The 14,849-nt window shown below is 34.3% G+C and overlaps 1 pseudogene; it reads left to right on the top strand.

Moving 5' to 3' along the window:
• Positions 1-13,423: 13,423 nt before the first annotated feature.
• LOC141519628 (actin, cytoplasmic 1-like) lies at positions 13,424-14,573 on the top strand (annotated as a pseudogene).
• The last annotated feature ends 276 nt before the right edge of the window (positions 14,574-14,849 follow it).

Below are 14,849 nucleotides of genomic sequence, written 5' to 3'. Positions count from 1 at the left end.
CTCAGGTGAAGCATGGAGATTGGAGGAGAGGGGGAAAATATGAGGGACTTGATGATGAACTGCATGTATTTCTGCATAGAAAAATGACACTGATAATACTCATGTGAACCTTCTCAGTTAATAGAGCAGGTAGAAGGAGCTTTTATAGTTGAAGCACAGGAGAAAGCTGAATTTGAGGATAAAATATGGTGTAAAAATGCAGTCGATAGTAAAAAGGGAAATGTAAAGAGAGAAAGAAAAAGAGGGGGAATAGGCCAAGATATTTCATATAATAAGATTTTTCTTTATTACAATGAGCTATTGCAATGATATGGAAGGGGGGAAGGCAAGGGGGAATGAGGGAATCTTCGCTCTCATCAGAGGTGGCTAGGAGAGGAAACAGCAAATATACTCAATGGGGTATAGGCATCTGGAGTAAGAAGGAGGGGGGAACAGGGGGAAAGGGTGGGGATGTGAATGAAGGAGGAGAGGATGGACCATGGGGGGAGAGTGGTCAGATATAACACATTTTCTTTTTTACTTCTTGCTAGGGGCTGGGATTGGAAGGCCTGTCTGGGACCATAGGGCCAGGTGGATGCTGGGGTTAAGGGGTGGTATGGGGGCTTAGGGCCTCTTGGCCCCAGAGCTGGGGATCTGTCTGCTGTGCCACTCAGCTACCCTACAGAAGAGTCAGAATGAAAGGAAAGAGAAAATATAGTACATGGTAGTGGAGAAATAGGAAAAGAGGGAGTTGCGATCAGAAATGGCAATGGTGGAAAAATATGGAAGTAACTTTTGTGATGGACTTATAAAGAATGTGGTCTACCCACAACAGAGTTGTTGGTGTTGGAACAAAGACTCAAGCACATTTTTTATTATTATTATTTTTTGGGGGGGGGTGTAGGGCAAATGGGGCTGGGTGGCCTGCCTGGGGCCGCATAGCAGGGTGATCATTGGGTGTCTGAAGCCGGATTTGTACCCGGGTGCTCTTGGCTCAAGGGCCAATGCTCAGTCCACCACCCAGCCACCCCTACTATTATTACTATTTTATTTTATTTTAGGTCTCTTTTTCTTTATTTTTTGTTTTTTGCAGGGCAGTGGGGTTCTGGTGGCTTGCATGTCACACGGCTGGGTGATTGTTGGGTGTATGGGCCGGATATGAGCTAGGGTGTTCATGGCTCCAGGGCTGGTGCTCCGTCCATTTTGCCACCTGGCCATACCTACAATTATTATGATTTTTTTATTAAATTTTAATTTTTTCTCTCCCCTTTATCACTCAAGTGAGTCTATATTTATGGGGGGAGGGGGCATTTCATTTAGCCTTAAACAAGAATATTTTATTAATGTATAAAAACATTATTTGTACAAAATGAGAATAAATATTAAAAAAAGATTGTATCATATAATATTACATATATGTTACATATTATCACTTCTTAGGGTTATATGACAATATAACTTTTCTCGATTTTTTAGTCTCATATTTGTTTATAGACCAAATAACTATTTACCTTCTTGTTATACTATACCATCCCAGTGAAATGGTTCCAAATTTACAAAAGAGTTTTATAGCAAGGAATGATTTCTTCCTACCTTCCTACCTTCCTACCCCAGTCTTTACTTTACAGATTTTTCAATGAAGAATTCTTATATTTTATAATTTTTCAATTGAAATTATATTTTATTCTTCCAATTACATGCTAAGGTAGTTTTCAACATTCATTCATTTGCAAATTTATAAGTTCCACATTTTTCTACCAACCTCTTTTTCCTCTGCCCTCCTCATGGAAGTTAACAATCTGCTAAAAGTTGCACATGTATAATTGTGTTTAACTTATTTCCATTTTTAACAATGTTGTGAAAGAAGAATTAGAATTAAGGGAAAAGAAAAAATCATGAGAAATAAAAATCATAAAAGAAGTTTTTAAAAATGAACACAATATACTTTGCTCTGCATTCAAACTTCATAGATTGTGTTTTTTCTGTAGATATGTATGATATTGTCCATAGCAGATATCTCAGGATTGTCTTTAATCACTCAACTGCTGAGAGGAGCTGCATTCATCATAGTTGATCATCTCACAATGTTGTTCTTGTTGTGCACACTGTTCTATTGGTTCTACAAGTCTTTCCATGCTTCTCTAAAGTTTGACTACTCATTTTTTAGGTTTTTGCAAGACAAATGGGGTTAAGTGGCTGGCCCAAGACCACACAGCTAGGTAATTATTAAGTGTCTTAGGACAAATTTGAACTCAGGTACATCTGACTCCAGGGCCAGTGTTCTGTCTGCTGTGCCACCTTAGCTGCCTCCTACTCATGATTTCTTATAGAACAATAGTACTCCATAATATTTTTATAGGAGGTTACATTTTAAAGGAAAATATCTGTTTAAAATGTTCATGGATCCTATTCTTTTTTAATTTTATGGAAAATTGTAAATTAAAGTTTTTTTTACTTTCTTACGGTTCAAAGCAAACTATTAATCTATGCTATGTCTCTAAATCTTAAATTAGGTTATATATGTCAAACTATTTTCAAAAGTATTAATGTTTTAAATAGCACTAAAACTTAGGTCAGAGCACTCCATGATTTATTAAAATTATTAACTGCATATTTTTGATAATTACTTTTCTATCAGTATATGAATGAGAAAGAAAACCTCATCTAGTGTCAAGAACTCTTCTCACATTTTTAGTCTTGTGCAACTCTATCATTATTATTATCTTCAGAGCTGTGAAATACTGTTATGATCTTGAAGTATACCCATTGAAATAAATCGTGCAAATAAGTTATTTCTCATATTAGAGACAAAAATTAAACAAGTTTATGTGCCCAGGGCACTCTTCTCAATTTCCTGAGCCCTTTTAGTAACAAGGGCCCAGTAGGTCATAATCATGAACTTGCCATGGTGGTTATATTTTCTAACTCTAACCAAAGGGCACTCAGCAAGTCCATCAATCTTTTCTGCATGGTTTTCAGAAAGCTGTCACCTCTTTTCCCTACTCAACAACATTATTCTTTGGATGACAAATATAAGAGGTATAGTCAACATGACTTTCATCAATTTAAATTTTCTTGAACCCTCATGCACCAGAAAATTTCATTTTGCTCCCTGGTCTATTGTATTTTAATATCCCTAGCCATATGTATATTGTATAATGGAGATTATTATTCCAGCATCACTTGACTGTATAAAACTTCTTTATTCATATCTCAGGAATAAAAAAAAAAAAAACTACATTCAATTTGTATTTACTCAATCTCAACACATACTTAACATCTGAGGCTTTCTTATATCTGGTTAGGTGGTAATAAATACAGTATTGGTCTTGGAGTCAGGAAGAGCTGAATTCAGGTCCTTCCTCAAAACTACTAGCTGTGTAACCCTGGGAAAATTATTTAAATTCTTTCAGCTTCAGTTTCCTCATTTGTGAAATGGGGTTGATGTTAGGATGTGACATAATATGCATTACTGTGACATAATATACATTACATTCAATGACATACCATACATATGGTGCACTGAAATTTGCAGTACTTTATTTTTATATGCCAGCAAGTATTATATCTGGACAGCCCCAAACACAAGAGGTTATTGGTCTACACTCTATCTTTTTGTAATTTGCTCTTCTGGGGATTATTCAAATGTTTTCTAAGGCTGATTCACCTAAAATTTCCTTGTTAGGATTACTAGCTACAAGATTCTCCCCCTTCCCTCCCCACCGTCTTGCATATATATATATATATATATACATGTATATGTGTGTGTATATATATATATATATATATATATATATGTGTGTATGTATGTATGTATTTATATATATACATATAGCATTTGGCAAATTGGATTAAATGCTAACTCATTGCTCTCCTTTCTAGTCCCAGCTATATGGGTGTTCTAGGTCTTGTATTCTTCTTACTTCTTGGTTTTCCAGCCCATATCTCCATTCTACACCAGTGATTACAGGAAATATCCCATATCTTCCTTATCTCTGATGCAGGAAAAGGCAGCAAGAGGAAGGGAGGGGGAGAGGGATAAGGAGCAGAATGAAGAACAGATACCTTATTCCCATATTCAAATTCTCCTCTCTCCCTATCTTTGGTTTTTTTTTTTAGGGTTTTTTGCAAGGCAAATGGGGTTAAGTGGCTTGCCCAAGGCCACACAGCTAGGTAATTATTAAGTGTCTGAGACCAGATTTGAACCCAGGTACTCCTGACTTCAAGGCTGGTGCTTTATCCACTACTCCACCTAGCAGCCCCCTCTCCCTATCTTTGAAAACTTGAATCCAATTATTTTCTTCTCTGTCACTTCAGTTTTTCTCATAATTTCCCTATATAAACCTAGACTTACCTACTTCCTTCACTTCTATCAAGTCTTAGGAAAAGGAGGTCTGTTGATTGAAATCACTATCCAATACTTTTTTTTGATGACAAAAGTTCTTAAAACTTAAGTCATATCTCTGTCTTTTTCTTCAACTGTTCAAGCATTTTTTATTAGATCAGTCAAACAAATTTTTACAAAGACAAACTAAGGCTAATAAGATTTTTGTGAATAGAATGTCATAGTAAAAATCATAAGCATGTGAATCCCAGAAGAATATTGAGCATATGATTTTGCAATAATTTTCATTTCATAACTATTTATTTAATGATATTTTTAATGATACTTGGAGCTTAGAATTTTTAAAATGAGTTATAAGCATGTTTTAGTTGTTATTTTCTTTTTATTTTTTTAATATATTGGGCATATGATTTCATTTTTATAAATTCTCAGTAAGTAAACTGCCTCTATCATTGCAGGTAGATAGTTGCCCTACAATTTATAGACTGAGAAACTTTCTAAGGGACACTAAGCTTTGGCTCTGACCTAAAAGTCATTTAATTTCTCAGTGATCCGGGAAACTCTCTTAAAATTATTATTTTACTAGGAAGATAAAAGATAGTTTGTATCATAATCACAGCCTTCGGAGTCATGATTTGCCTCAGAGAGGCAAATATTTTTAAATAAAATAAAGTATTCACTATATTTTGTTCTTAACAAAAATGTTCTCTGCATTCCTATCATTTTAGTTATCAACAATTCAAGAAATAAATTAAATGAAAAGTTAATAGTACAAATCACTCAATACTGAAAACAACATTCATCACCTGATATAGACTCTGGATATTGGGTCCAATAATACCTTCAAGACAATAGCTTTAATATGGATACTATTATGTTGCCCCAGAGGTCTGTGAGTAGTAGCCACTATGTCTCCTAATTATTGGCTACCTTAGCAAAACTGTCCCAACTTTTGAATGCAGAGGTCTGAACAATAAGCTCAGATTAATCACAAAGATAAATATTGTGAGAGAAGGGGAGTGAGTGTGGAGTGGAATCTCTTCTCTCTTGAAGGACGTGATTGTTCAATATGTATGTTAAATAAAATAGTATGTACAGAGGGAAGTCTGGTTTCACTGGGAGAAAAAATAGTACCATCACTATATATCCCTATTAATATATCTCTCCCTATTTATTTTGATTTATCATGTAGCCAGACTGAATCTAGTGCTCAGTTCACATCATCTTGCTTCTACCAAGTGATTATTTATTTAACAAGTGAAAAATTTTATTTAAGTCCCTCATTTAAATATGATTGATGATTCAGATGGCCATGATCTTTTTATCCAGGACTGTGCTAAAATAAAAATATTAAATGTGAAGCTTTAAGGTGATCTTATTGGTTAACTACGATAAAATTTGAATGACAAAAACACAGTCTCAATAATGGACAGCCTATTATTTTAAGGGTATCCAAAACAAAATAAATTCATGTGATCATAATAGTTTTATATTAGTTAATGATAGAAATTTTTAAAATTTATGTAATTTTATAACTGTTTGGCAATTAATTTGTAAGTCCTCTGTACTACCACCATATAAATTCGTGTACCACTAATAATCATGGAGAAATATGGGCAGATCCCTAAAACAAACAATGGAAACTATAATTAGGATATGTTTTATAACATTTAATTTCTCCAGGTATAAACTGATGGATCAAGAAAGAAGTTTACAAATAAAAATCCCTAATTTCATCTGGATGAAAGCATGCTTAATCATATTCAACACATAATGAGAACAATGTTGGGAACATGATGTAAGTCTGAGTGTGATGGGTAAGACAAAGTCAAAAAAGGGGAAAACGAACTCAGCTGACCCTCTCCTTTGGATTATGGGCATTGTCAGTCAAGAACCTTTTCTCCCCCTTGCCAAGCAGTTCCCATTATCTAGTTACAAAACATAGTTCTACTTCAATAGAGACCTTCACTGTAGCAGATATATTGGTGAAAGGTGCAAGGGAGTACAGTACAGCCTAACCTTGTCGTATTTGAGAAAGCAAAATGGCACTCTCATTTTTTCTTACTCTTGAGAAAAGGAAAACTATGGATGTAACTTAGCTCTAACTTTTTTTTAAAGTATAAAATATTTTTATTAATTAATCAAAAGTTTAAGATTTATTATCAGTTTGATTCAGTCCTCAGTCACAATAAGCCTGAAATTTTTGAACAAGACTCAGATCTTTAAGAATTTTACTTCTCTTTATACCCAAATTCAAATACAATTTCTATCTGTCACATCCTTACCCAACACAGATTGAAAAGAAAAATATAACTTCAAGATCAAGAACCATTAAGTTGATCTGAGCAATCTAACTAGCAAAGCAACTGAAAATTATTTGAATAGAACTTAGTAGAGTAACTTCACAGAATAAATTAAACTAAGCATTAGCCTCTTAACTCTAGGGTAATAGAAAGGTAAAGAAAAAACTTAACATTGTTCTCTGGTAGCTTTTTATTGGGTAGAACTTGCAGTAGTCTCCAATGGTCCCATTCAGGAGCCTGAAAGCAGAGGCAACTCCAGGTAATCAATGCTCCCACAGTGCCTTTAAAAAACAAAAAAACAACTGCTGATAGTGAGTGGTTTTGGGCAAGGATGAAATGATCTTATCTTGTCCCTGCTCTCCCCATATTCATATAGAGCATAGACTCAAATAAGATTGGTACTTAGCTCCTTCTTATATTTAAAATTTTGTGTTTTCCCTTTCTAAACAAGTGGCCAAATATTTTGAAGTGAATATATTCAGACTGGGTAGCAACCATATGAATTTGATATATACATAGACCTTGCTTCCAACAGGTGGTGTGTTTATGCCCAGGAGATGTTTTCTATGGACGTATGTTAAATTTTTTTATATTTCTTTTCTGAGTAAGAAATAAATACCTGCTCCATACTTAAATAATAGTGTACATTGAATAGCATTTTATATTTTGCTTTTAGAAGCCCATGACCTAAAGCAATAAACAAAGTCCTAGGACATCAAGGAAGATGTATAATGAGTCCAAGAGTATAAGAAAAGAGAAACTAACCTCCTCCTCTTTCATTAAATGTTGTTTTCCCTGGCCTGAGCTTCTTAACTGTGTTCATCTGTCCCAAGCTGTCCCAAGTTGTTAACTCAAAGTAATTAATATGTTGGCTCAACCTCCTGGTTCACAATGAGTTCTTAATATTAATAAATAATGCCAACATAATTGGAGTTATGAAAAATAGTAAATCCTCAGTCAAAATATTTTGAATGAATTTCTGAATTTAATGAAGGACCACAATCAATAATAGATGAAAGAATAAATGAATGAAAAAAATTTAAAAAAAAGATAAGTACAAAAGCATAAAGGAATTAGGAAATGCTTCTTGTACAATGTATTATTTGAAGTGAAGTTTTTAAGGCAGCCAGAGATGATGAGGGAGAACATTTCAAATATGAACAGTAGCCACTGAAAAAAGTACAGAAATATAGAGGGAAGGATGTGTATGAGAAATAAGAAGTAGTCTAAAATAATCCCCTTTTGATTAGGGTAATTTTGGGAAATATAATTTTCCCCCCTCCAACTCAAAGAAAAGGGAAAGCCAGGAACTTCTGCTCTCTTCCTAGAATATAGTGGAGCAGGGTAAACTTCCATCAAGGGTTATGCTATTTGGAAATTAATATAATCCTGAACCTTTGGAGGATTAACTGGTTAATGGATATGTTTAAAGAAAAAGTGATATATCTGCACATAATTTTCTATTTTTCCTGGATGTATGTGTTTATAATACTGTCAAGTACAAAGGGAATAGTTTCATTTTACTATAATAAATATTTTTCCCATGTCTCATTGGTTTGAGATCAACTGGAATATTAATCATTGGGGAACTACCAAAAAACTTAAATTTTATTTTCCATCTATGTTTTTATAAAAAACTTTTCTTTCAAAAAAAGAGATGAGATATGTCACACCTGATTTACATACTGATTAATTTTGTTAAAAAATTTTAAAATTCTACTTCATGTTTTATTGCAAGGGAAGACTGAGGACATGATAGATCAGATATATTTGGGGAAATAGTAATATGAAAATAAAGGTGAGAATAAAAAAATTTTTACAGGAAAAAAAATTTCTTTCCACATAAAGAATATATGTTTTTATTATGTATTATGAACACATTTTTGCTATAAAAGTATGGGCCATGCAAGGGAAGAAAACTCAAATGGGAAGTGGAGAAGAATTGTTTTATTAATCTCCCTGACTACAGAAATAAAAGCTTAACCTATACAGTTTAACCACAGAATATATGGAAGGAGCTCATGTATAAGATAACCAAAAAAATTTAAAAAAGGAATGGGATATAAAGATTTTTAGATATCAAATTTGATCCTGGAGACCAATACCACAGGACAGTATCAATATATACCTTAATAAACCTTTTACAACATACAACAAAAATAAAAAAAAAATTAAGGTGGATCTTTTCAAAATTTCAAAAATAATACCAAAAGGTCCCTTATAATGGGAAATGTAAATAGGACAAGAATTCTTTCCTCACTATTATTTGACATAATTCTAGAAAGCAATGAAAAATGAAAAAGAAAGTGGAAACATAAAGAAAGTCAAATAGGAGATGAACTTATTTATATTTGTAAGTGGCTTGAAGGATTACTTATGGAAGTGAGATTTTTTTTTAAAACATTTTTTGGTAAGAGATTGATTGAAACCACTCAATTCCATTTGAAATGGTACTTTAAGTAAGAACATAGCTTAACAAAGTCATAAGACTAAGTGCAAAATAGCCTTGGAAGTAGTCATGTTTAGGCAAGCAAGGAAATATGACTACATCTATGCATTGCCCATGAATTGTCAATAGAAGAGGAAATTGAAATTTTTCCAGAAATCAGAGGATGTGCCTTTCCAGCATATAGGAAGAAGAATGCTAACCCTTGGATAATGTGATCTCCTCCTCCAAACTAAGTAAGCAAGGGACCTTGCCAGCTTCAAAAGGTCTGGAGGATACCAAACTTCTTCATCTTCTGAGAAGTATCCTAGATGATATCCCAGAAATAACTGGTGGTAGTATCTTCATTATTAGGAACCAAAGATAGACTAGATTTCATGAGTCTCCAGGGAATCTAGCAAAGTTCCAAAGTTCCTAAATACCCTATACATGAAAAGAAGAAGAAAAAAACAAAAACTTCCAGCAACCCGGAGCTTTGAGTTTATTTGAACATAATTTCTGAGGTTTAACAAAAGCTGTTATCATTTTTTTCTGAATCTACCTATTCTTATATGTTATACTGACCTAATTTTCTATTTTTTATTATTACCAAAAAACTTTAATGATTATTGTTTCATATTATACTTTGAAGTTTCCACATATGCTTTCTAAGTTAGGGCCCACTCTCTCCTTGACTAGGTATAGATTTGGGGGGAGAATGATTCTTTTTTAAATGCTACTTGGGCTGTGAGGCTAATTTCTAAATGAGAATCTTGATGGAGGGGCGCACCACTGGAATAATACATAATGAAGAATCCCCTGGAAAAACTCTTCCAGAGGTGGGGATTAAACTCACTGAAGAGCATAAGAGTTGTGAGCCAGTCAGTTAATAAGTATTAAGTACTTACTATATGCCAAGAATTTTGAGAATTAGATCTGGGGATCTACTTTGTGTATTTAACTGAGAATTACAAAGAAAGGATATTTCCTTCTGTCAAAGAGCATAATGAAAGAGACAACATAAAAATAATTATGTGCAACTAATTAAATACAGAGGAAAGACACTAGAATTAAACGTGGTTAAGAAAGACTTCTCTTAGAAGGTAGAATTTTATCTGGAATCTGCATGTAGTCAGGAAAGTTAGAAGAAAAAGATGACAAGGAAGAGAATTCCAGGCATCAATGACTTCCTATGAAAATGTACAGTGGAGATGGAGTGTCTTATGTGAGAAATAGCAAGAAGACCAGTGACCCTGGATCTAAATATGTTGTTGGATAATGAGGTAATATAAGTCTGTAAAAATAGGAGAGAACAAGCTTATGAGATCTGTTGAATGAAAAGAAGATTATGCACATTATCTAATAAGGAGACACTGGAGTTTTGTTTTTAATAGGAAGGTGACATTGAAATTTTCACATTAGGAAATTTAATTTGGCAGCTGAGTGGAGGTTGAACTCTGGTGAGGAGAAAATTAATACAGGGGACCAATCAGAAGGGTATTGAGGGGAGGCGCAGTGGTTAAAGCACCAGCCCTAGAGTCAGGAGTACCTGGGTTCAAATCTGGTCTCAGATACTTAATAATTACCTAGCTGTGTGGTCTTGGGCAAGCCACTTAACCCTATTTTCCTTACAAAAACATAAAAAAAAAGGTTATTGAAATAATCCATGTATAAAGTGATAAGGGCTTTCATCTGGGTGAGGGTAGGGTGAGAAAAGAGAAGAGAATATATACAAAAGTTTTGATAAGGATACCTTAGTATATATATTATATCTATATAGATATTATATATATGGCCTATTTTTTAGAAAATTTTAAGGAATAAGCAAAAAATAATTAAAACAAATTCAATAACTTAAAGGGATACAAAATAAAGGCATATAAATACAAAACTATATCATTAACATATTCCAGAAGTAAATAATTAAAAGTCCTATTCAAAATAACTACAAAATGCATACACTATCTTAAAAGTCAAATACAAAACATTCTTTAAAGAAATAAATGTGATTTAAAGAAATGGAGAGATATTCAATGACCATGGCTGAACCATACCAATATGATAAAACTTATGATACTATATAAATTATTTTATAGAGTTAACATTGTATTATCAAACTATCAAGAGAATACTTAATAGACTCACACAAAATGTTAGCACAGTTAATTTTTATAGGCCTAGAATATAAAGGGAAAAAAAGTACTGATAAAGAGGAAATAGCTAATGAAGTTTGAAACTTCAAAGTATAATATGAAACAATAATCATTAAAGTTTTTTGGTAATAATAAAAAATAGGAAATTAGGTCAGTATAACATATAAGAATAGGTAGATTCAGAAAAAAATGATAACAGCTTTTGTTAAACCTCAGAAATTATGTTCAAATAAACAACTCATTATTTATCCTAATAAATTTAAATGGATGGAATATATGGATATTAAAACTCACACCACACAATAAAATTGATAAATAATTTAGATTCTAATGTCAACTGTGGATAGTGAATGAATTCTTAACCAAATAAGATACAAAATTTATTTCATTTCCCTGAAATCAAAAAGCTTTGATGTGAACAATTTAAAGAATAGTTTAATTGTATTTTTGGAATAAAAAAGAAAATAATGAAGTAGGGCGACTTCTTTTTTTTTGCTAGACAATGGGGTTAAGTGAATTGACCAGGGTCACACAGGTAATTATTAAATGTCTGAGACCAGATTTGAACTCAAGCCCTCCTGACTCCAGGTTCGGTGCTCTATGCATTGCGCCACCTAGCTCCCTTAGGACAACACTTTTAAAGTCTTATACCAAATATATCAGTATGATATTCACAATATATTGAACTAATCAATGAAATTAGTAAAGTTCAAAAGGGAAGGGCACTATGGCACTACTTTTGCATGTGTACTGTATCCATGAGTACTTTGCAGATCAGGTTCATTTCTGAGAGAAACTAATTTCAGAGAAAAGAGTGATGGCTTCCTTTTACTACACTATTTGGCTCATTAAATCCCTAATGTGGTATTCTAGGAACAAATTGTTTATAGCTTAGGTTTTGATGGAGAACTAGCATTCCTTTAAATGAGAGAGTAAAGACAAAATGAGATATTCAATATACACATGAATCAAGCATGGAATAAGTATCTATTTCTCTACATAAATAAAATACTATACAATATAAAAATGTTTAAATGGAATAATTAGATCAACCCCCCCCCCAAAAAAAAAGAATTCAGCAAATTAAGTTTTTACTCCTGTTCCTATCTGCTAGGAAACTGGCACTTAAACCTCATGAATCATATGACAAATATGATTAGGCATTTTATAAGATTTTCCTTAAGTCTATCTCTGATGGAAAGCCTAGCAAGGGACTTGGATTCCTCCTTTTATACAAGACTATCTTGTTAAAAATGTCTCTTGTATCTTTTAGCAATTTGAAGAAGCCTTCATGCCTGGTCACTTACACAGGAAATGAAAAACAAAGTGAAAATGGTAGTCAAGGCCCAAGGCAAAACCTAGGCTATTGGAATCCATGTTCCATATACTGATGATCATGGGGAGCACGATGACAAAGATCTACTTGCTACATGTTGAAACAAAAAAGAGTCAAATATGATCTCTTCATTTCTTTCTTCTGCTCCTCCTCCTTTCTTCTTCTCTTCCTCCTTCTTTTTCTTCTTTCTTCTTAACATATATCTTAACCCATTCCAAATACTGCCAAAAGATAAGATGAGGACCAAGACATCACTCATGGTTTGCCATATCAAACAAAAATTCCAAGTCTTTTCAAAGATATTTTATCATTTAGTCTGAAACAGAGAGTTCATCAGATAGTTCAATATACTCACATGCTGGATCACATATAGAGTAGACAAGAATCAGACAAATTTGTACACATTACATTTACTGCCTCTAATTTTACAGTCATCTAACAATAAAACGAAAAATAATTCCTCTAGAGATAAGTGGCAAAAATATGCAAATAAGCAATTCTCAGAAATTAAGAAATTGTAAACTATTATAAACCATATGAAAAATAGCTCAAGAATAATATAAATGGGGGTGGCTAGGTGGTGCAGTGGATAAAGCACCGGCCCTGGAGTCAGGAGTACCTGGGTTCAAATCCAGTCTCAGACACTTAATAATTACCTAGCTATGTGGCCTTGGGCAAGCCACTTAACCCCATTTGCCTTGCAAAACCCCTCCCCCCAAAAGAATAATAGAAATAATAATAGAAATAGAAAGACAAATCATAATCACACAGTTCAATTTCAAAAATAATTTGTAAGAGATGATGAATATGAGCTGTGAACTTTTCCACCCAGCATGCACTTGACTCCTCCCTACCTCCAGGTGCAGTACCACCACCTCTCTCTTACAAGGGTTTAAACTTGCCACCTCCAAATTTGCCATGGATGATGATATTGCTGCTCTCGTTGCTTACAATGGCTCTGGCATGTGCCAAGCTGGCTTTGCAGGAGATGATGCCCCTCAGGCTATTTTCCCTTCCATTGTTGGCTGCCCAAGACAGCAGGGTGTGATGGTGGGTATGGGCCAGAAAGACAGCTACATGGGAGATGAAGCTCAGAGCAAGGGAGGTATTTAGACTCCAAAGTACCACACTGAACATGGTATTGTCACAAACTGGGGTGAAATGTAGAAGATCTGCTATCATACTTTCTACAATGAGCTCCATGTGGCCCCTGAAGAACACCCTGTGCTGCTCACAAAAGTTCTCCTGAACCTCAAAGCCAACAGAGAAAATATGACTCAGATTATGTTTGAGACCTTCAACACCCCAGCTATGTATGTTGCCATACAGATTGAGCTGTCTCTATGTGCCTCTGGTCATACCACTGGTATTGTGATGGACTCCGGTGATGGTGTGACCCACACTGTGCCCTTCCTCATGCCATCCTCCATCTGGATCTGTCTGGCTGTGATCTGATAGACTACTTCATAAAGATTCTGATCAAGAGAGGGTACAGTTTCACTACCAAAGCTGAAAAGGAAATCATAGGTGACATCAAGGAGAAGCTGTGCTACATAGCCCTAGACTTTGAGCAGGAGATGGCCACTGCTACTTCCAGCTCCTCTCTGGAAAAGAGCTGTGAGCTTCCTGACGGGTAGGTTATCACTATTGGCAACGAGAGGTTCTGATGCCCAGAAGCTCTCTTCAAACCTTCCTTCTTAGGTATGGAATCCTGTGGAATTCATGAAACTACCTTCAACTCCATCATGAAGTGTGATGCTGACATTCATAAGGATCTGTATGCTAATACTGTATTGTCTGGTGGTACCACCATATACCCAGGCAATGGTGACAGGATGAAAAAGGAGATTATATCCCTAGCTCCCAGCACAATGAAAATCAAGATCATTGCACCACCGGAGCACTAATACTCTGTCTGGATTGGAGGCTACATCTTGGAGTCTCTTTCTACCTTCCAGCAGATGTGGATCAGCAAGCAGGAGTATGATGAATCCGGGCCTTCCATTGTCCACCTCAAATGCTTCTAAATGGACTGTTTATGGTTTTTTTGGTTGTTATGGTAATTTTTTTGTCAAAAGGGTGTTATAATGGCCCCCCCAAAAGAGAAATGAAATTAGCATGGCTTTATTTTATTATTATTATTATTATTATTTTTTCTTTTTTGGCGCTTGACTCAGGATTTAAAAACTGGAACAGTGAAGGTGATGAGCAGTCTAAGTATGTTGGAGGCAAACATCCCAAAAGTTCTACAGTACATCTTCAGTACATTGATTGTACATTTTTTAAAGTCATTCCAAATAATTGTATA

This window comes from Macrotis lagotis, chromosome 1 (genome assembly GCF_037893015.1).
Source record: "Macrotis lagotis isolate mMagLag1 chromosome 1, bilby.v1.9.chrom.fasta, whole genome shotgun sequence".
NCBI classification, from domain to species: domain Eukaryota; kingdom Metazoa; phylum Chordata; class Mammalia; order Peramelemorphia; family Peramelidae; genus Macrotis; species Macrotis lagotis.
The sequence above is the reverse complement of the archived record's forward strand: the minus strand, read 5'-3'. Positions and strand labels throughout refer to the sequence as shown.